The sequence below is a fragment of the Diabrotica virgifera genome, chromosome 8 (genome assembly GCF_917563875.1).
Source record: "Diabrotica virgifera virgifera chromosome 8, PGI_DIABVI_V3a".
Taxonomy (NCBI): domain Eukaryota; kingdom Metazoa; phylum Arthropoda; class Insecta; order Coleoptera; family Chrysomelidae; genus Diabrotica; species Diabrotica virgifera.
This window is the reverse complement of record NC_065450.1, coordinates 27,087,582-27,112,320: the sequence shown is the minus strand read 5'-3', so window position 1 is coordinate 27,112,320 and position 24,739 is coordinate 27,087,582. Positions and strand designations below refer to the sequence as shown.

General features: G+C 32.3%; 1 protein-coding gene and 1 long non-coding RNA gene across 2 annotated transcripts in view; both read right to left on the bottom strand.

The window, feature by feature from the left end:
* Positions 1 to 772: 772 nt before the first annotated feature.
* On the bottom strand, positions 773 to 3,477 carry LOC126890721 (uncharacterized). The gene is made up of 3 exons (XR_007700425.1): positions 3,085 to 3,477; positions 2,171 to 2,327; positions 773 to 927 (listed from the first exon to the last, which is right to left on the bottom strand). It is a non-coding gene; the product is annotated as an uncharacterized LOC126890721 (long non-coding RNA).
* A 2,995-nt stretch (positions 3,478 to 6,472) lies between these two features.
* LOC126890117 (zinc finger protein 208-like) overlaps positions 6,473 to 24,739 on the bottom strand; it is a 43,020-nt gene continuing 24,753 nt past the window's right edge. The window contains exon 4 of the mRNA XM_050658964.1: positions 6,473 to 15,933. The gene's annotated coding sequence lies outside the window, so the exon portion shown is untranslated. The remainder of the gene's footprint in view (positions 15,934 to 24,739) is intronic.

Genomic DNA, 24,739 nt, shown 5'->3' with positions numbered 1-24,739 from the left:
CTTCTTAGAATATCCTAAAAAGTATATTCTTGGTATATACTGAGAAGAAGTGCGGTAGTACATTCTAAGTATATACATAGAACGTTTAAGTACTGTAATGTAGTACCCTAATAACACAAAACATTCCATGAATGTTCCTAGAATGTACACACAGGACATTGAAAACATTCCTGGAATGTCCCCAAATGCACACGAATGTCCCTGGAAAGTCCCAGGAAAGTGCTGTGTCAGCATTTTAAATATTCTTAGAATGTTCTCTTGGAACATTCCATGAATGTCTACGAATGTTCTTTGGACATTCACAGTCTATTTTTTAGACTGAATGTCTTGTTGGAACATTCCATGAATGTTCTTTGGACATTCACAGTATATTTTTAGACTGAATGTCTTGTTAGAACATTCCATGAATGTCTACGAACGTTCTTTGAACATTCACAGTATATTTTTTAGACATTCACTGAAATATATCGTCAGTAATGTGACAATACCTCCTATATGTTTTTTCATGAGGTTTGCAGGAGACGAAAAACATTTTTTAAGGTCACTTTCTGTTTTCGTACGTATTCTGACTTTTTTGTAGTAAATAGATAGTTGAATTTACTGCAAAACAAGTCAAAAAATATATGAAAACAGGAGGTGGCCGAAACAAGTTTTTAGTCTATCTTACAAATCTCTTGAAAAAAACAGATAGGAGGTATTGTCACATCACTGACGATATGTGGCCATACCAAATAATACATCCTTGATAAATATAAACATTTTTATTGCAAAAAATCTTTACATACATTTTTTAATGTAATTTACTGACATTCCTAAATATTATAAAAAAATGTGTCACATTTGCTTTGTAAACCTTTCTTTTGCTTTTCGTAGCCACATATTCCGTTTCCTTTCTGGTTTTTTGTAGACCACTTCTCTCAGCTGATTCTAAAAGAAAATAAAATAAAAGGTAATTTTTCTATCCTTTACAATTAACAATCAGAAGAAATATTATTTACAGGTAATAATAGGCATAAATAATAATAATAAAAAAATAAATATTAAATAATATTTAAATAAATAATAAATAATATTTAATAAATAAAATAATAATAATGAACATTTTGTATTTTGACAACGACATTCGACGTGGAAGTAGAAACCTTAATAAAATTATTTTTTCAAGTAAATTGTGGCTTATTTCCTCATTAGAATAGTTAATTACAAAAAAGCCACAAAGAAATAGATTTTTCACAAACAAATAAGTATTTAGTATTCATTATATTTATTGTTTTTATTATTTACTTTAATGTCCTACTGGTACATTATTTGACAAATAATGACATTTCGAAGTCTGTTAAGTATGATATAACGCCCTTGGGCATTAAATTTAAATAACGACTTAGATACTGTCAAGTTGACAAATATCAACCTAAGTAAAACTATGGTTACCACAATTATGTTACTACTGTTACTGGTAAATGTACTTATTTAAAAACTAATCAATTCAAAATTCATTCAAATTTTTCGCATATAAAGAATAATTTAGTCAGACATTAAACGTTGAAGGCACCACAGGTATTATAATAATAACGCTTTCGGTCAACGTATATCCCTCAGGCCCTTGTTAAAAACACCATTGACCTCAAGCGTTATTATCCTTATAATACCCTTGGTACCTTAATAACTGTAACATAAGATTATACCTTAATTCTTGTTTTCTATTTCTGATGTTTTTATTTATTTACATTGAATATTAATCTGTTTTGTTGTATAATCTACTTCGCAATAATTATGTGATATATTTGACTTAAAATGAATTCAAAAATTTTTTGCAGTTGGGCAACAATGTCAACTTAGATCTCCGATGTAGATAATGAATTACAACAGTATCTATATTGTACAGACTGTATTATTAATTAGGTTATTTATTTATTTATTTATTGAAATATACATCCACCAGGTATAAACCCATAAAGGTGTACATAAGAAAACTACATACATTGACTGAACACTTGATGACAAAATATAAAATAAAATAAAGAATAACCAAAAATGTTTTTGTTGTTAATACACATACACAATAATAAACAAAGACCTTAATAAAGAAAAATAACATGGCATCAATTCGATAAGCTATTGCGTATTTCGCGTTTAAAGATGTTAAAACCAAGAAAAAAAATGCATATACCTGTGTGACATAAGCTATTGGAACAGCACAGTCTCTTAAACGAACAGATGAAAGTGAAGTTCTGTCAATATCTTTTCTAAAAAGTGTTTTGAACATACTCCTCTATTAACAAATCTGATCTATACTTCATGTCTTCTTCGCAGGATCTTCTGGAAAGCTAAAAATACAAAATATATGCATTACTAAGCATTATTAACAAATTTTAGTTTTAAATAAAAAATATGATTAATGGACTCACAAAATATTATAAAACAGCTTAGAAATTGTTTATTAGTATAGTCGGTTCCCCAAACTCTGACACAACTGGCTAGTGATTTTAGTAGGTAATTTTTTTTGTTTTTGGCCAATTTTGCCAAAATTACAGTAATTATTAACTATTTAGTTATTATTTTTTTTTTTGCCAATTTTACCAAATTGGCAAAATTATTTACTAAAATCACTAGCCAGTTGTGTCCGAGACTCAGTAGTACTGAGACTGAGTTTAGCGAGACTCAGTAGTACTGAGACTGAGTTTAGCAAATCGACTATAATATTCTGTGTATTCATTAGTTGGTACTGCATATTATAGTGTGTGGTCTACCATCCTATTTATAAAGGCATACATTAGCAAAAACGCAAAAAGAATTACTTTAGTTTTACAAATCCTATTGTTATTATCTCTATTTACTATTTTAGTTAGGAATAAGCGAAGTTTGTGGCTTATTCACAATTATTATTAAAATAATAAATGGATATGACCAATTATTAACTTATAAAATAAAATAATAATTCTTCTGATTTATGCCTTTTATTCACTTTGTTATATCTAGGTTACTTAAAAGATTTTTTATGAATAGTATTATTAGGGTATTAATAGTATTAATTTATTTTCTGAAATACAGGGCATGCCTTCGTTTACATATTTGCATACTAACCTTTTAATAGGGCTTTTCATTCACAGTCATTTGTTTGGAGCTTCTGTCATAATTGAAACGTTATTCCTGCAGATTTTTTTATCTACATTTGTTTCTGCTACTCCAACTGCGTTAAAAACAGGACACCATTTTATTCACTATGTTAATAATACTATTAAAGCTATTATAAAAGTATCCGAATTAAAAAAATATTCTTAAAAAGCACAAATAATACATAGATAAATAATATATAGTGCAAATAATACAAACAACTAAACAACGATCCGTGGCCAAGATGAAGATGCCAAGATGGCCGAAGCGAGGTCGTTGGTTGGTCGTTTTTAGTCACGTGATGCCCTCTCAAGCGCCATGCACAAAAATATATGCACGGCGAATTTGAAAATGAACGCAAAAGAAATAAATATAAATGCCTCTCTTGGGTTTTGCATAAGTTATAAGTATTTTTTTTATTAACAAAATCGCATTCCAAATTGAATATTCGCGAACAATAATTTTTATTACATTTGTATGTTTATAATATTGTATTAATTGAACTTGGGAAACTCTTTAAATTTGACATATTATTGCACTGTAGGCCTAAAGTGTCACTTAGTTTGTCTGGTATGTTATAAGTAATGTTGTATCTGTTACACGTATGTATTATTTCGCAACTTAAAATATAGGAACATTGGTAGTATGTTCACAGAATGTCTTATGGTAACATTCCAGGAATAATTTAAACAGATGTTCACCGAATGTTCCCTAAATGTCCAGGACATTCAAATATTGATAGAACTTTGGTAGTACATTCCTGGAATGTTGTGTGTTGTTAGGGTATATACTCAGTATGTGCTCTGCACATTCGCAATGGTAATTACGCATATTCTTAGTATATACTTTTTCTGAAAAGTATGTTCTATGAATCTACTAAGAACATGAAATTGTTATGTGGGTAGTGCGCCAATATGTGTGAGAAGGGTGACTTTAGCGTTATAAATAAAAAATTACAGAATCTAGAGATTTAATGTTAGAAAAATCTTTATATAAGGTTTTTTTTGTAAAATTTTCTAAACTTTTCAATGGTCAAGTCAGTTTTTTTTCTAAAAATGATATTTTCGGAGAAATTTAAAAAAACATCTAACTTCGCTGTTCATTTGTTTAATAAAAAATGACGCACCCACTTCTCGAGTAGAACTTTTTGATATGTCGTTTATTAAACATTTCTTAATGAAATTACAAAAAGTTTTATCTTGTTTGATTTTTTCCGAAGTGAAAATCTAAATGCACTCCCCTAAACGTAATAATAATGTTGATAATATTTTAGAATGCCAGGTACAGGCTGTAGTGTGGCCAAATTTATTATAGGTACCTATTATTTAAATTCTTACAATAAATATACAAGTAATTCTAATTCACATAATCCTAGCTGACCTCTAAGGATAGTATGTATTCAATAGTTAATCCAGTATTAATGAAAATTCAGCGACAAATTTTCAGTGTAGAATGGAGATTGAAGTCCTAGATTTCCGTAAATATTGCATGGATAAATATCAACAGTTTTCCATAATTAGGTATTATAATCCACTAAACATCTTTATTTCTTAACTATCTTGACTATTTTCCATACATCAAAGACATACCGATTAAGGGGAAGGAGCAAAATGCAAAATTTTGACGCACGTCAAAATTCTCATTAGTTTTTTAAATGTATTCATTTTTTTTAATCCTGAGAAAAGTAATAAGTATTTTTGAAAAATTTAAACGAAAAATGAAAGACTACATTATTACCGAGGGCCGAAAGTCACTGAAAACTTCTATAATGTTTATTTTAATAAGTTACAGGGCTGAAAATAAAAGACAAGTGTGATTTTTAATTGCAAATATTTCATTCAAAAGAAACTTTTTATGTACTCTAAGTGACTTTCTGCCCTCGATAATAACGCAATCTTTCATTCTGCGTTTAAATTTTTCTAAAATACGTATTAGTTTTCTCAGGATTCGAAAAAAATCATATTATGATTCGAATTACAGTAAATATGTAACGTCCTGTAAATTTAAATTTTAAATAGGCTTAGATAATAAAATTATAAAATTGTAAAAATATCACACAAAATTGAAAAATATATCCATTATTATAGTATAACACTCTGTAAATTTAGATAATAAGTAGGCTTAGATATTAACTTAAAATTGTTATTGTAATACCATACAAAAAAACACAAATAGTCTGGCTAATTGGCTCTGTCAAAGCCATTAATAAAAAAAAATTACAGTACACTCGTGACGTAATCGCACCCTTAATGTTCATTGGTTAGTCGATCTGGGCAACCGTAGTAATGTCTAAGAACCGTGGGGAGGAGGCACAATGGGTCAATTGTGGCTTGTGGCCTAAGTGCCGTTGAACTTTTCTCGCCCTCCCTACTCTACAGATAGATATATCTATCTATAATTACTAGTTCTTAACAAGTGTCTTTTCAAATTACCTGCTTCACTAAATTGCTTAAAACACATTTCACAATAAGATTTTTCTCCAGTGTATCTTCGCAAATGCACTTTTAAATAAGTTGTTGTAGTTAATGTCTTACGACAAATTTCACACTCATAAGGTTTTTCTTTAGTGTGCACTCTCAAATATTTTTTCAAAGAACCTGTTTCACTAAACCGTTTTAGACAGATCTCACTTATAAGGCTTTTCTCCAGTATGCACTCTCAAGTGTATTTTCAAATCACTTTCTCTAGCAAATGCCTTAAAACAAATTTCACATTTATACGGTTTGTCCCCAGTGTGTATTCTCAAATGATTTTTCAAGGAACTTGTTTGGGAAAACTGCCTAAAACAAATTTCACGAGTTACCTCGTGAGTTATCTTACAGCGAAACCTGTTGCCATAATAATAGCGAAAGAATACACTAGACTGCTTTTAACTATAGAAAAGTAAACACTGAAGCTTTAGTTTAACGCATGAAAACTTTACGTCAACGTAGCTCAAAGATTAAACCATACTAAAGGTGCGGTATGGCATACCGCATGTCAGTGGTTAAGCGATAAATATTATTAATATAATCAAAACATATAATTAAAATGCCAGTAAATAAACTTCAGACAAACACCCAACGTAAAACTACATAAAATAATTTCATTCAACGAGTGCAGTTTTTCATGTTTTCAGTAAATGTAGAAAAACTGTTTATTTCTCACAAGACTGAAAATCTCTACTTTACATTTTTTAATATAATACTTGATACCTTCCTAAAACAGGTGCCATAATCCGTTATGTTTTAACAATTTCGAATTAAATAAAAAAAAATTCACTTGACGGGTTTCTGCAATGAAACTAGAAAAATATATTTTTGAGGCAATTTCTTTCAGTTTTAGAACAGGATGTTCCTTGAAATAAAATAAATAACAATTTCATGAACTTATTTTATTATTATAATACATAAATGGTAATATAAATTATACAGTAACGCAGCTGTAGTAAACAGTAAATATAGCTAAGAAAACGAAAGGCTCAATCAAGATATTCCCATTTTTTAATGTTAATAGGAACTTTTCCAAATGGATATGCTAGGTCTGTTGGAAATTCAGGAATATTAAGGTACTTCCTTAAGGTAAATGTTGAAACATGAAACGTCCAATAAATTCTTTAACCACAACTTTTCCTGGATTTGTTTTGTTATAATAAAATTCTTAAAATTCCTAATATGTAGAGGCCTTAAACGGTATTCTTTATTCCTTTGGAAAACTTTTCCCACACGTTTTATCAGAGTTATGATTGTAATAATGTGTCCACCAAGTACTACAAGAAAATATATCAGTGCGTTTACCTTAGAAACAGTAAATTGACCAGTTTTACTAGCTTTGAGGATGATTTCAGCATACTAATTTGGTGTGTACACTCTATCAGCACGTCACCCAACGCGTTTTACATTCCCAAAGTCACGGTCGCATGGTAAATTTGAGTGTCCCTTGACCGGAAAATATGGGTTACTGACTCAAACAAATTTCTATTTATGAGAAACCTCACACACCTTATGGAAGGAAAGAGGAACAACAGATAATATATACATACTGAGAAATATAATTGAAAGGAAAAACGAAATAGGGGAAGACTTATATGTTACGTTTATAGATATTAAAGCTGCTTTTGATTCTATAAATAGAGAAGTAATATGGTCAGTAATGGAAGATCTGCAAATCCGGCAAAAGATAGTAAGCGTGGTAAAAAGTACGTATAGAAACGTACTTGCTAAAGTACAAATAAATGGAAACAGATCGCCAATAATAAACCTAAGGAGAGGAATAAAACAAGGGGACAGTCTCAGCCCAGTTTTGTTTATATTACTAAGGGATAGAGTAATGAAGAGCGCTAAAAGAAGGTCAAGGCAATTACAGTCAATAATAGGGTACAGGAGTTTAGTACCAGTGAGAATGGAGGGATTACTATATGCAGATGACTTAGTAATAATAGCAGACAATAAAGAGAAAATGCAAAAATTAATCAATATATGGGTGGAGGAAATAGAAAATTTGAAAATGGAGGTAAATGTAAAGAAAACGAAGACCATGATAGTAACCCAAAAGAAAAGGGAAGAAATAAACCAAACGATATTTAGGTGCAAAAACGAAATAATAGAAACAGTCTCGACGTTTGAATACCTTGGAGTAATAATATCAGAGGATGGAAAGATAGATCAAGAAATCACATACAGAGCGAAAAAAGCAAATAAGATCTACTATGCACTAAATAAAACAATATTTGGAAAGGAAGAAATAGATAAAGAAATAAAACTGAAGGTATACAACGCAATCTCTGTGCCAACTTTAATGTATGCAAGTGAGACATGGGTAAACAATGCAAAAATAGACAGTACAATAAACGCAGCGGAGATGAAGCAGCTAAGAAAAATAGCAGGAAAAACGAAATTGGACAGAATAAGAAATGAAGATATTAGACAAAGACTGAAACAGGAATCGATAATAACCAAGATACAAAAAAGAAAATTAAAATGGTATGGACACATTAACAGAATGGACCAGGGAAGACTACCAAAGCAGGTGATGGAATCGAAAAGATATGGTAAAAGAAGGAAAGGAAGGCCAAGGAAGAGATGGATCGATCAGATTATAGAAATTGGACAGGAAAAAGGAAAAACACATCAACAAATGAAAGAGTTAGCAAAGGACCGCAAGAAATGGAAGAGATGGATAGAAGATGAATAAAACCTCCGACGCCCCTGGGGGCATAAGGAGTTTCGAGAAAGAAGAAGAAGAGAAACCTCACAACACAGTGATTTTTATTCTAACCAGATGGGCCATTACTAAAGCGTACAAGATGTTTCACTCCATTTGGAAAAACTTGTGTTTGTAGATAACGCAAGAGCTTCATGATATATACAGGGTGTTTGGTAAAGAATGGGCCTTAGCTTAACCTTAGAATCTGGACGTTAAAATAGGTCGATTTAAGCTAACTTACCTTAGTACAAAAGTTGATAATAACCTAAATACAGGGTGTCAAAGTTAAACTTTTATTTTATTTATTTTTGAATATTTCCTGACAGGCATGGGTCAACAATACGAAATTTGGTAAGTGGTGCTGGTATTGTACAATCTACTAAATTATGCTTCTGGCTACTACCAGAGGCGTACGACGGGGGAACGTGAATGGTTGACCCTTCCCAAATTCTACGTCACTGGCGGAATTGCTATTTTAGTGCATTTTTTTTTATTCTCTAAACTTTCTATATAAAAAATATGATCTTCATTCGTAACGATAAAGCCATTAGTTTTCGAGATATTTGAAGCTAAAAACGAGGGAGCATAATGTTAAAAAGGCAATATCCTAAGTGTCTACTATATACTAGTTCATGTTGTTTTATTAGTATGCTTTAAAAAAATAAATAACTTCACTAATTGTCATTAGATTGTCTAGTTTATAAATTCTTAAAATACATTTTAAATTCAAGATCCTGAACTTTATTTAACTTCTGCTGCGCACAATAGTATTATAAGATACTAATAATACTAATAGGTTATGGTCCGCTCCAGTTAGAAGAATATTTTGCAGGAAGAAAAAAACTTAAAGATTTGTTTTTTGTACGATGGCTGAAAATGATCACTCGGGACTTGGAAGTGTTGAAAAACTCAGAGGCAGAGAAAATTACAGTACCTGGAAATTCCAAATGACTGCTCTCCTGAAGTATGATGGTTTATGGTATTGTGTTCAGCCAGAGATTCAACCAGCTGGTAATAGTACTAATGATGGTAATAATGTTGTTAATTTAGACAATCCAGCAAAAAAGCGTCACGAGGAGAAAGCACTTTCAAAAATAATACTTTCTCTGGATAAGAGTACATATCCTCATGTAATGCAATGCAAAACAGCTGTAGAGACATGGCTTGCACTTGAAAAAGCATTTGAGGATAGTCTTCATCGTCGACTTCGTTTACTACGAAATTTATGTTCAATTAAACTATCCAATCTTAGTACAATGGAAGATTACGTAAACGAAGCGATGGACTTATCTCAGCAACTATCTTCTATTGGAAAACCGATCGATGATGAATTTTTGGGTGCAATCATGCTGCAGGGTCTCTCAGAAGCATATGACCCAATGGTAATGGCTCTGGAAAATTCAAATGTTGACATTACAGCTGATTTTGTTAAGACCAAACTCTTGCAAGACAAAAAATGGCAAAAAGGTAAACGTGAAGAAGACAATGCACTCTCGGCGCAGAAATTTAAAAAAGTACCACATTGTTGGGGTTGCGGATCCAAAGGACATTACAAAAATAAATATACTAAGAAGAAAATGGAAAAATCGCCCGAAAGAAGTAAATCTCAAAGCAAAAGTAACAAAAAAGGTGGTACAACATGTTTCGCTGCATTTGGTATCAACATGAAAGACGATATATGGTACGTTGACAGCGGTGCATCTTCACACATGACCGGAAAATACGAAATTTTAACAGAAATTACCAACAAAAATTCTGGTCAAGAGATTGTGGTGGCAAACGACTCCAGACTTACAGTAAAAGGAACTGGTAATGCTACAGTTACACTAAGAGAAAGTCGAGAAGAAAAATTGATACAAAACGTTAGGTATGTACCAAACCTATCGGTAAATCTCTTATCAGTGAACGCCTTAGTAAGCAATGGTTGGTCTGTAGTATTTGACATCAACGGATGCAGACTTTTTCACAATCAAAAGATAGCAGTGAAGAAGAGACCTGAAGCCACAGCAACAAATCTCGATGGATTGTATAAACTTAATACAATGGCTAAGGAAAAAGTTAACATTGCTAAACCTTAAAATTCACAGATGTTATGGCATAAAAGATTGGGTCATTTAAACCATTTTAGCATGGATCTATTAAAAAATGGTATGGCAACTGGTATACACTATGAAAAACAAGAAACACCTGAGCTTTGCGAAAGCTGTATTAAGGCAAAGCATGCCAGAAAACCATTTCCTAAAAAATCCAAACAAAGAAGTTGCTAAAAATAAACTCGATTTGGTTCATTCAGATCTAGCTGGACCTATGGAGGTTCCATCATATGCTGGTTCAAAATATTTGTTTACCCTTATCGATGACCATACAAGAAAAGCATTTTGTTATTTTTTGAAGTCAAAGGACGAAGTTCCTGAGAAGTTTCAAGAATTTTGTGCAGAAGTCGAAACTGAAACTGAAAGAAAAATTAAAGTTTTAAGAAGCGACAAGTTTTTAAAAAACAAAGGCATCAAACATGAACTTACTGTGCCATATTGTCCTGAACAGAATGGTGTTGCCGAAAGGTTCAACCGCACTATTTTCGAAAAAGTACGTTCGATGCTGTTCGAGGTAAATGCTGAAAAACAAATGTGGGCGGAAGCTGCTAACACAGCAGTATATTTATTAAACAGATCACCAACCAAGAAACTGAAAGGTAAAAGACGAAGTACTTAATCTTTTAGTAATATTTTTAATATTTTCAATATTAATAATTTACTATTAGGATTGAAAACTACTTCGTCTTTCAATGCCAGATGGCGCTAGCCACCTACTATCATCACTTCAGTAGCAATGGGTGGGAAAACCTCTCGATACGAATCAGTTAAAATATGGAGAACAGTGCCTACGTTCCTTCCGATGAAGGCTCCAATAAGAGCCGAAAATCGCGGTTCAAGGGACTGGACTGCACTCCGTATTCTAATTGAAAAGTAAGATTGTTTTGCCTTCGCATTGCAACTGAATAAAAATGGTATACATTTTTATTTTGAAAGGTAAAACTCCAGAAGAAAAATGGTCTGGAAACAAAGTTGACCTTACAATTCTACGTATCTTTGGATGTTATGCATATGCTCATGTTGCAAAATAAAGCGGAAGAAACTCGACCAGAAAAGTAAAGAAAAAATCTTTGTTGGGTATTCAGAAACATCTGCCGGATACAGACTGCTAGATCCTGTTACACACAAAATTGAAATTGCACGAGATGTTGTATTTTTGGAAGAAAAAATGAATAACAAACCGTTTGAAGAAAGAAGCATGTCATTTCCTCTTGAGCAGACTGACATTGAAGTTGCAATGGTTCCAAAGTTGTCTGAAGTTGAAACAGATGAACCTGCTGATCCTGAAACTGTTACAGTCCAAGAAAACAATCAAGTTTCAATTCGTCCAAGTACTAGTAAGAGTGTGAATGAGAATGATTGTGGCGAGAATGAAGCGAATGATTGTTTGGAAGTAAGTAATGTAGAGAGTGTCAATGATTTTGAGAAAGATATGACTGAAAGTGTGCATGAAAGTGTAAACGAAAATGATGTAAATACTAGAAAGTACGTTTCAGAGCAAAAGGTAGATGATACATGTAGTTCGCGATATCCGAAAAGAGATAGACGAATGCCAAAAATGTATGATGATTTTGCAGTTGATAATGAGAGAGTTAGTTATGCAATGCCTTGCCTTCCTATTGATGATTTAGAACCCACAACTGTTTCAGAAGCGTTATCAGGTTCGAGAAGTTTTGAATGGATTAAGCTATCGAAAAAGAGATGAATGCGTTCAAAATTAACAACACTTGGGAACTAGTAGATAAGCCTTCTAACAAAAACATTGTAAAAAACAAATGGCTTTTTAAAATAAAAAAGGATCAGAATGGCGACATTTTAGCTTATAAAGCTCGTTTAGTAGCCAAAGGCTTTACTCAAAAACATGGCATAGATTATAACGAGACTTTTTCACCTGTTATTCGTTACAGTAATTTAAGGTTTTTACTTGCATTGAGTGCTGAACTAAATCTAGAAGCAGATCACATGGATGTAGAAACAGCTTTCTTAAATGGTAACATTGATCAAGAAATTTATATGTCTCAACCTGAAGGTTTTGAAGTGCCCGGTTTTGAAAACAAAGTTTGCAAATTAAATAAAGCAATATATGGGTTAAAACAATCTTCTAGGCTTTGGTATGAAAAGGCAACACAAGTTCTTCAAAAATTAAGTTACAAACAATCTAAAATTGAACCTTGTATTTTTGTAAAAATTTCGGATAAAATGCGTTAAAAAGCGTTATATGTTGATGAATTTTTCATTTTTTACAATGATGTAAGTGAAGTAAAATTTCTAAAATCAGAATTACAAATACATTTTCGTATGAAGGACTTAGGGCCAATTTCATATTGTTTGGGAATGAAAGTTGAGCGAAATAGAAAGCAAAACGAGTTGAAAATTAGTCAAGATCAGTATGTTGTGAAATTGCTTGAAAAATTCCAAATGACTGATTGTAAGACTGTTAGTACACCCCTTGAACAAAATCAAAAACTTTCGTTTGAGGGAGAATATCATGAAGTACCTTTTCGGCAGTTAAAGATATTTTAACAAAAGCTTTAGGTACTCAAAAGCACAAGTTTATATATAATAAACTTAGTTTAAAATTATAGGTGACCTTAGGTATTGAGGGAGAATGTTAAAAAGGCAATATCCTAAGTGTCTACTATATACTAGTTCATGTTGTTTTATTAGTATACTTTAAAAAAAATAAATAACTTCAATAATTGTCATTAGATTGTCTAGTTTATAAATTCTTAAAATACATTTTAAATTCAAGATCCTGAACTTTATTTAACTTCTGCTGCGCGCAATAGTATTATAAGATACTAATAATACTAATACATAATAGATTAATCAAAATAAGTGTGGCTTTTCATTTTTAACTTTAAATATCTCGAAAACTAATGACTTTATCGTTATGAATGAACAGTATATTATTTGCATAGAAAGTATTGGAGAATCTAAAAATTATGCCAAAATAGCAGTTTCATCAGTGGCGTAGAATTTGGAAAGGGTCAACCATGCACTTTCCCCTGTCGTACGCCTCTGGTATTAACCATAAACGATTATTTAACATAATTTAGTAGGGTGTACAGTACCCACACTTTCTGCCAAGTACCATAAGGATATGTCAAATAGTTTTATAGTACCGGGCACACATAGTTTTTAAAGTTTTAAATAAAGAATAAATTATTTAAAAAAAAGAATACTTTAAATTAATTTGACGTATCTGTGTGATACTTGGCAGAAAATGTAGGCACTGTACACCCTACTAAATTATGTTAAATAATCATTTCTTTCTACTACCAGAGGCGTACGACAGGAGAAAGTGAATGGTTGACCCTTCCCAAATTCTACGCCACTGATGAAACTGCTATTTTAGCATAATTTTTAGATTCTCCAATACTTTCTATGCAAATAATATACTGTTCATTCGTAACGATAAAGTCATTAGTTTTAGAGATATTTGAAGATAAAAATGAAAAGTCACACTTATTTTGATTAAAGTATTATGCTCCTTCGTTTTTGCATCAAATATCTCGAAAACTAATGGCTTTATCGTTACAAATGAAGAGTATGTTTTTTACGTAGAAAGTATTGGAGAATAAAAAAATTGCACTAAAATAGCAATTCCGCCAGTGGCGTATAATTTGGGAAGGGTCAACCATTCACGTTCCTCCGTCGTACGCCTCTGGTAGTAGCCAAAAACGTTTGTTTAACATAATTTATTATATTGTACAATACCATCACCACTTACCATCGTGGAAATATTTAAAAATAAATAAAATAAAAGTTTAACTTTGACACCCTTTGACAGTATTTGATGGGTTTCTGCACTAAAATGTGTATTCGTACTCGAAGAATCGAAATCGGCATTAAACTAATGTTTGATAAAAATGTCAGTTGACGGGTTTCTGAAATAAACTATTCAATTACTAGTTCTTATAAGTGTCTTTTCAAATTACCTACTGCACAAGTAGGTTAAAACAAATTTCACACTAATAAGATTTTTCTCCATTGTGTGTTCGCAAATGCACTTTTAAATAATTTGTTCTAGTAAATGCCTTTAAACAAATTTCACACTTATAAGGCTTTTCTCCAGTGTGCACTCTCAAATGTACTCTCAAGGAATCTGCTCTGCTGAATTGCTTAAAACAAATTTCACACTTATACGGTTTTTCTGCGGTGTGTGTTGTCAAATGATTTTTCAAATGACCTGCTTCACCAAAGTGTTTAAAACAAATTTCACATTTGTACAGTTTTTCTCCAGTGTGCACTATTAAATGTCTTTTCAAATTATTTAGTTGGCTAAACTGCTTAAAACAAATTTCACATTTGTGGGGTTTTTCGCCAGTATGCACTCTCAAGTGTCTTTTCAAATCACTTTCTATAGCAAATGCATTAAAACAAATTTCACACTTATAAGGTTTTTCTCCCGTGTGCATTCTCACATGTTTTTTCAACTGACCTACTTCACTAAATTGCTTAAAACAAATTTCACACTCGTTAGGTTTTTCTCCAGTGTGTGTTCGCAAATGTTGTTTTAAATGAGTTGTTGTAGTAAACCGTTTTAAACAAATCTCACACTTATAAGGCTTTTCTCCAGTGTGCACTCTCAAATGTACTGTCAAGCAACCTGCTGTGCTAAATTGCTTTAAACAAATTTCACATTTATACGATTTTTCCCCAGTGTGTAGTCTCAAATGTGCTTTTAAACTACTTGCTGCGGTAAAATACTTAAAACAAATTTCACACTTATATGATTTTTTTTCACCGTGCGTTCGCAAATGTTGTTTTAAATTAGTTGTTCTAGCAAATTCCTTAAAACAAATTTCACACTTATAAGGTCTTTCCGCAGTGTGCACTATTAAATGTCTTTTCAAAGTATTTAGTTGGCTAAACTGCTTAAAACAAATTTCACACTTATAAGGTTTTTCTCCCGTGTGCACTCTCACATGTTTTTTCAACTGACCTACTTCACTAAATTGCTTAAAACAAATTTCACACTCGTTAGGTTTTTCTCCAGTGTGTGTTCGCAAATGTTGTTTTAAATGAGTTGTTGTAGTAAACCGTTTTAAACAAATCTCACACTTACAAGGCTTTTCTCCAGTGTGCACTCTCAAATGTACTGTCAAGCAACCTGCTGTGCTAAATTGCTTTAAACAAATTTCACATTTATACGATTTTTCCCCAGTGTGTAGTCTCAAATGTGCTTTTAAACTACTTGCTGCGGTAAAATGCTTAAAACAAATTTCACACTTATATGATTTTTTTTCACCGTGCGTTCGCAAATGTTGTTTTAAATTAGTTGTTCTAGCAAATTCCTTAAAACAAATTTCACACTTAGAAGGTTTTTTCCCAGTATGCACTCTCAAATGTCTTTTTAAATAACCTTTTGTAGTACATTGCTTGAAACAAATTTCGCATTTATAAGGTCTTGGCCCAGTCCCAACTTTCATATTTTTGTTTAATATTTTGTCTTCAACATGGCGACCTGTAGATTTTCCTTTATGATGCGAATGTAAGGTTTCCATAATTTTCATTTTATTCTCCTCCTGAGAATAACCTGAAATACAAACCAACTATAAACATTTTACTGAAACGGTAACACGAAGATATATAATACAGTAACCGCCACGCTACTAGACACACGGGTACATTGAGGTAATACAGTCCTGAACCCTTCACTTGTTTCACTGTTTACTTTTATGTCTAGTGATGTCTAGAACGTCAGAAAATATATAGAAACCAATACAAACATAGAAAGTTGACAGCTTATAGAACAACAGTTGTTATGCAGTTACTGTATTTGAAGTTTATATGCAGTTGTCATTGTATTAAAGTTGTAAAATTTATGTAGTATTGTAATATTGGTAGTATGCGAATAAAGTTTTTTAAAGCAAAGTAACAATGGTATTAATTAATGTATTTTTTGCATGGAAAAACAATTATTTTGAATAGTTTCATGACAATTTTAACTATTTATAATAGTATAGTATAGTTGATCCAAAAGATGGCATAACCCAGACATCCAAAGTGAAAGTTATCCTTCAACACCAAATTGTTCTACACTCCTGGCCAAAAAATGACCTTAAAAATGGGTCATTTTTGATGTCTCGAATCTCATAAACCTGTTGTCCGATTTTAGTGATTTTTTTAATATGTTATAGCCTTATTCTCTAAGAATATGGATGTAGTAATAGTGTTGCTGAACATGTAAATGTTATTGTATACCGGGTGTAACAATAATACTGTGTTTTTTCCTGAAAGTTCGTAACACCCTGTGGAATATTCTAGCATTTAAAAAATATTGAAATTAAAATTCAATTGTAGCCTTAGCCTTTCTTAACATTCTGCTTTTTGACTCATTCACTTATGTTGGATAATAAAAAAGTTAGGTACTTTGACAACTAGCCATGTTCTTCATCAATACAGGGTGTTTCTAAATAAGTGCGACAAACTTTAAGGGTTAATTCTGCATGAAAAAAATAATGACAGTTAGCTTTATAAACATATGTCCGCAAATGCTTCGTTTCCGAGATACGGGATGTTGAATTTTTTCTTACAAACAGATGATTTATTTACTGCTCTAAAACCGGTTGAGATGTGCAAATGAAATTTGGTAGGTTTTAAGAGGTAGTTATTTCACATTTTTTGGCATACAACTAAAAATTTTATATTCGCCATTGGCGTGCATACAGGTAATATGACCGGGTAATATGACCCGTATGCACGCCAATGGTGAATATAAAATACATAATTGTAGTCAAAAAATGCGCAATGACTGCCTCTTAAAAGCAATAAGGTTTTAGAGCAATAAATAAATCGTCAGTGTGTAAGAAAAAATTGAACACCCGGTATCTCGGAAACGAAGCATTTGCAGACATATGTTTATAAATTAAACGGTCATTATTTTTTCATGCAGAATTACCCCTTTAAGTTTGTCGCACTTATTTAGAAACACCCTATATTGATGAAGAACGTGGCTACTTGTCAAAGTACCTAACTTTTTCATTATCCAACATAAGTGAATGAGTCAAAAAGCAGAATGTTAAGAGAGGCTAGGGCTACAACTGAGTTTTAATTTCAATATTTTTTAAATGCTAGAATATTCCACAAGGTGTTACGAACTTTCAGGAAAAAACACAGTATTATTGTTACACCCGGTATACAATGACATTTACATGTTCAACAACACTATTACTACATCCATATTCTTAGAGAATAAGGCTATAACATATTAAAAAAATCACTAAAATCGGACAACGGGTTTATGAGATTCCAGACATCAAAAATGAACTATTTTTAAGGTGTCCAGGTTTTTTTGGCCAGGAGTGTATATGGTACACACAATGTCCAGAAAAAAGTCACACCATTTTGAGCGTCGGGTTTGGGGGGCAGAGGGGGGAGAAATCGGTAAATTCGTAGTTTTTTAAGTTTTTCGCCAATATTTCTAAAACTATGCGGTTTAGCATGAACAACCTTCTATACAAAATTGTTCTACATTAAATTTGTAATAAAAAAGGCCCTATGCATAATCTTTCTAAAATGAATGGTTCCAAAGTTACGGAGGTAGTATAGTATAACTGGTCCAAAAAAAGGCCTAACCCAAACATCCAAAGTAAAAGTTTTCCTCCAACACCAAAATGTTCTATATGGTCCACATATTGTTCAGTAAAAAGTTACACCATTTTGAGCGTCGGGTTTGGGGGGGAGAGGAGGGAGAAATCGGTAAATATAAAAAGAATCGAAAAACTCCACTTTTCATCCTCCGTAACTCTGGAACCGTTGATTTTATAACAATTATGTGTACAACCTTTTTTGTTTTAAATTTTATGTAGAACATTTTTCTATAGAACATTCCGTACGCTAAAGCATAGTTTTAGAAATATTGACGAAAAACGTAAAAAAACTACTAATTTACCGACTTCTCCCCCATCTCCCCTCCAAACCGGACGCTCAAAATGGTGTAACTTTTTACTGAACAATATGTGGACCATATAGAACAATTTGGTGTTAAAGGAAAACTTTTACTTTGGATGTCTGGGTTAGGCCTTTTTTTGGACCAATTATACTATACTACCTCCGTAACTTTGGAACCGTTCATTTTAGAAGGGTTATGCATAGGGCTTTTTTTATTTCAAATTTAATGTAGAACAATTTTGTGTAGAAGGTTGTTCATGCTAAACCGCTTAGTTTTAGACATATTGACGAAAAACTTAAAAAACTAAGAATTTGCAGATTTCTCCCCCCTCTCCCCCCCAAACCCGACGCTCAAAATGGTGTGACTTTTTTCTGAACATTATGTGGACCATATAGAACAATTTGGTGTTGAAGGATAACTTTCACTTTGGATGTCTGGGTTTGGGTCTAACTATACCATACTATAATGGGAAATAAGCCACAATATTATTAAAAAATGATTTTTTATTTTGACAACGGCACCCGATTTGGACGTCGAAACGTTAATAAAAAATCATTTTTTAATAATATTGTGGCTTATTTCCCATTATAAATAGTTAAAATTGTAAAAATGCCAAAAAAAAATAGCTTCAGAACAACATTAGTTTCATGACAGTCACATGACATGACAGACATGATGAGTCACAGATGAGAACGGGTCGGATTAGCCCATGCATAGAAAGGACGCTATGGGATGCAAAGTGGCCTAACCCACAACTTAAAATGTTACCAAAATGCTTTCATTGCCTTGAAGTTATCCCTTATTTAAGTATTTTCAGATGCAGAGTGGCTCAAGCAACCAACGCTTGAGACACTGCATCTGAAAATACTTAATAGGGATAACTTTAATTTAACAAAAGCGTTTTGGTAACATTTTAAGTTGTAAACAGGGCCGGATTTACCACTAGGCCGACAAGGCACTGGCCTAGAGCGCCAAATTTGTTAGGGCGCGGAACGGGCGGATTTTGTTCGTATCGCCTAGCTCAGAGTACACGCTGGCACAGTTTACTACACATTAAAAGTTTAAAAAATATAACAGCGATGATTTAACATACCACTTTTAAACATAACGGTGAAAATATATTATTTACTAATTCTGTTACTTTCTTTACGTTGTACCTGCGCTCGCTTTGCTATTTTTCGCCTATTAGTTGATGATTTTGATGTTGGTGACAATCGCGGTTCGTATAACAACGACTATTCTTTGGCGGCATTTAAATTCGTTTCTGACCCTGCAAACTATTAGTCCAAGTAATGAAGCTTGAAATAGGACAAAACCTCGCAATTTTTACAGAATGGATCAATTTGCTTGAAAATTTGAGAATAAGTAGTGGATAGTGCAAGGATCAAAATCTATATGATGCCGAAAGGCGCTTTTACCGCAAAAGTTGGTAAAAACGTTCATTCTAAGCAAAAAATGTTCTATACATTTTTTTGATAAAATTAATAGTTTTCGATTTATTCGCTATCGAAAGTGTTAGTATTACAGTCGAACCCGCTTATTAGAATACCTGTTAAAGGAATATCCCTGTTTAAGGAATAGAAATTTGAGGACCCGAAAGGTTTCTAATAGTCACCAATGACCGGTTATTAGAATATCCAGGTTATAGTAATACTTTCGCTTGGCACGAAGGCTATTCCAATAAGCGGGTTCGACTGTATATCGAAAAATCAATGTTTTTAATCAGTTTTCTGCTAATAACTCCAAAAGTTTTCGTTTTATCAAAACAACCTTACTTAACAAAAATGTACTATTTGAAAAAATAAACAAAACCGTATTTTCTAATTTTCTTTAAGACCAACAGTAATCAAGATATACTTTATTATATGTTAGCTCTCCTTTGTCAAATGCTAAATATTGTAGTTTCAAAGTCAAAAGACGGGAAAAATATGCATTTTTCGAGAATAACTTGTTAAAACTAATTTAAAGAATTTAAAAATATCTATCTCTAGAAATAAAAAAGAAGTCTCCAGCTCAAAAATTAAGTGACTTATAATGAAAAGAATGTCAGTACTTATTTTTTTTCAGCCCAAAAGTGGTCGGAAGCAACCCCGTAATCATCACCCTAATTAAAACTAGTAATTGACCTTATTTGGTCTTATTTATTTATGTATTATTAATAGGTTCAAGAAGTTTGACCGACTTAAAAAATGAAGTTAACAGTGATTAACGAATTTTTGTAGTTTGGAAAAAGTGGCCTTTTCTTCTGAATAGAAAGATTAGCATCAGAGATGTGAAAAAATGTTTAAATATTAATTTATAGCTAATATAGTTCACAAGAATTTGGTATGAAAAAAATTTTTCTATGACAAAAATTAAATGAGCTATTGACAATTAAAACTTGTAATAGCATGCAAAAACCACCTTTACCAACCCTTTCAAAGTCACCTCTTTTTGTGACTAAGGATTTTAATAAGATTTACTATTAATAGGCTTGTAGATCTTGGAAAAACCTACAAAATTCTTTTATACCAAACTTTCTAAGATACAAAAAAAAGTTACGGTTAAAAAATCAATATATTTTTTTTGAGAAAAAAAAAGGAGAAATCCAATTGTAAGCATAATAATATAAGTTAGCGGTTTTTTAGTCATTGGCCTTATTCATTCTTCTTTATTTGTGTATTATTAATAGATTCTAGAAGTTTGACTGGCTTAAAATGATTAGTTTTTAAAAAACTGAAGTTAAAAGCGAATAAAGAATTTTTGTAGTTTTGTAAAAAATGCCATTTTCTTCAGAATAGAAAGATTAGCATCAAAGATAAGAAAAAATGTTTAAATATGAAATTGTAGGTTATTTAATTCTTAAGAACTTGGTGTAAAAAAATTGTTTCTACGTCAAAAATTTAGTGAAGAGTAAATGAGTATACTATAGAAGAACATTGATTTTTTCCATATAAAACTAACACTTTCGATAGCGAATAAATCGGAAACTATTAGTTTTATAAAAAAAATGTATACAACATTTTTTGCTTAGAATGAATGTTTTTATCAACTTTTGCTGTCAAAATATAATAAAAAATTTCCACCCCCGAGATGGGGTGGCAACCACCCCCATAATAAAAGCGCCTTTCGGAATCATATAGATTTTGATCCTTGGACCATCCACTACTTCTTCTCAAATTGTCAAGTAAATCGATCCATTCTGTAAAAATTTCGGGGTGAAAAGCTTCGGTTCCTGGACTATATAGCATATCTAAAGAGTTACTTCATTATGTGGCTCAACACGGTGCATCACAAAAACGGCAACCAACTTACACATCATCAAAGCGGCACTAATCATCAGATAAAAAAGACAGGTATTTAACTGATAAGCTATTTTCTCGTAAACTTAAAAATAGAGAAATAATAAATAGAAATTGGATGTCACTTTCTCAGAGAAGTGTTTGTGTTTTGTGTACCATGCATATTGTTCACTTGCCCTGCTAACGGTTAACATTGATACTTAGGTAAACAGGGTGTCCGGGCGTTCCTTTAAGGTATGGATATACTACACAATGTAGAACAAAAAAGTCCTATAACATTTTTTTCTAAAGTTACCCCTTTCCAAAAAAAAATTACATTGTTCTCCATGTAAGCGCACTTTTATTTTCATAAAATTAAATAAACTGGCATCACTGTACAAGAACTGTTCGTGACTTAGGTTATTCACACCAAAAATGTAGATCAGACAGGTACACCTGCAAAATAATTATACCACCCCATGTTTTAAAATCAAACAAAAAAAAATTTGTTCGTTTGTTGAGGAGAAAGAAAGGGTTTAATGTAAATACTAAAGGCCCATGCCCAAACTATTTTTGAAGTGTGATCTTTAGATTGTTAGATTTTTGTATAATACATTGTTATCAGATTTCAATTTGCATACCAAAATGTATTTTGGTTTTTTTGGCCAAACGGATGAATTTAGAAAAAAATGTTATAAAACTTTTTTGCTCTACATGGTGCCTTCTACCTATACCTTTAAGGAACGCACTATTTTCGGGGAAACCCTGTATAACTAGGGATGGCATACCCGTAGAACGCTTTGTGTTTTTTGCCTAACGTCGGACACAAATCTGAACAAACAGTAAATGCTATTATCGATGTTTTTGATAAATTTGATTTGGATATCACAAAATGCCGTGGTCAGTCAAATGACAATGCCAGTAATATGGCAGGAATATGCTGAGGTGTTCAAACCATAATAAAAAACTATGTCCTCAGGCTGAGTATGTCCCATGTGCTGCTCATTCCTTAAATCTGGTAGCATATGTGGATCTGTGGCCGATATTTCATGAGTGGTTGCCGTTTCTTTTTTTTTGGTCTACTTCAAGAACCGTACAATTTTTTCACAAGTTTAACAGATCCATGGGAGCTTTATTTGAACCACAAATGCTCTCTGGTACTTTAAAGCCTATCTGAAACACGTTGGTCAGCGAGAAATGATGCTTGTCGAGCTCTGAAAGAAAATTGACCGGCAATTACAGAAACTTTGAAACTAATAGAGAAAGACAGGAATGAAAAACTTTATGTTTTAAAATAATCAGCAGCGAAAGCCAAAAGTTGGTTGGTTATGAGGGAGCTGGGGCGGGGAAATTAAGGCGTGGGGCGCCAGAAATATTAATGCCTAGTCGGGTTCAACACGTAAATCCGGCCCTGGTTGTGGGTTAGGCCATTTTGCATCTCATAGCGTCAAATTAGGTACCCGTGTGTATACTAGCGTGGCGCTTACTGTATAATAAAGAAATACAAACATAATGTTTGCCTCCACTAAAAATCCGTTGTACAAACATTAATAAGTGAAGGAGAATTCATTGATATAATTTCCACATCAGTAAACATCCTACCCTTTTATTCAACTATTAGTACCAAAGAAGAGGTAATAATAACCCCTCTTGATGAACTTCCTGGTCAAAAAAATCCGGACACTTGCATTTTGTATGTACTCTTTTTAATTTTGTCAGTGTAAAGTAGATTTAATGGGGAGAAAGTAAACATTAATAATAAAAACGTTCATTCATAACAATAAATATAATAAAAATAATAACAAAAACAGTTCTTAATGTTTTTAAACGATCGCGTCACCATAGAAAACCAAAATTTTGACAACTGGCAAAAAATGATGTTGTTTACTAGCAACAGTTTTTTTTGCAGTTTTTATTGCATTTACAGTAAGTTTCACGTTTATTCTGATAAATTCAGATCACTGTTCATTAATGATTTCGAATCGTGTTAGTGTATAGGAAATGTCAAACAAAAAGGAATGCACGTAATTTTCCCCTTGTTGGCATATTCTAAATTTGAAAAAATATATAGGGAATAATCAGATTTTTTTGGCATGCCATTCCTATAGGGCTGTTTATTCACCGTCATTTGTTTCGAGCTTCTGTCATATGTCGTATAATCCGTGTATATTATTATACACAGATTATACAACATATGACAGAATCTCGAAACAAATGACAATCGATGAAAAGCCCTATGACAGCGAGCAGTTCATAACTAGAATTAGTGACGAGTTTATATGACGTCATTATTATATTTCGTGAGATTGTAAATAGTAACTGACGTCGTCATAATATTGGAGGTTAAATATATTGTCAAATTATTATTTTCAAATTATATTTTATTTATTAAGTTTATATTTTAACGACAGTTTAATTTTTAACTAACTTCACTTTATTTCCCTATCCTTGATTGGTCGATTAGGTTCGTATAACAGTTTTGTAGTTTAGTAGGTTTATTTAGGCGGCAATTTTAAGAAATATTGCTGGCTAAATGGACATAGCTCCCAAAGGCCTTAAAAGAAGAAAAAAAAATAAACAAACAAAAATGTCACATAACCTTCTATCAGACGATGTCAGTTTGACACTTATAGTACAGATAGTTAATAGTTATCTTTGTTTCACACTCTTAAAGACAAAGAGAAACAGTATAGCCGGTAGCTGCTTCGGGGGCGGCCCGTCGGGGTAGGCAAGATAGGCGCTGCCTAACCTCTTCAAATGTACAATACAATAATAAATTATTTATTAATATAAATTATTTATTTCAAAATTGTAATTTATAAATTTTGATACAATGCGTAAGTATCTAAAATAAAAAAGCTACTTTTTGATTTCTCTTCGAAGTTGTAATTATTGTACGCTCCTCGTAGTAGTACTACTGACTTCTATTTATGGCACTACCCTTTGGTCAGGCACTTTAAAATCCGCCTAACCTAAAGAACAGAAGAGAATGATATGAGTCTCTCATTCTTTACGCTAAGCACAGCGCTGACTGTGGCTTGTCTAGCCCTAGTGGACGAGAATTTCGGGGAACTTTTTGGGGCTAGGTTAGGCTACATTTGTTTGCGCCTTCGGCAATGGTTGTCCCGAGCTGCTTCTCGGGAAAGCCAATTGTATGTTTGACGATCCTGACTACAAATACTGAAAAA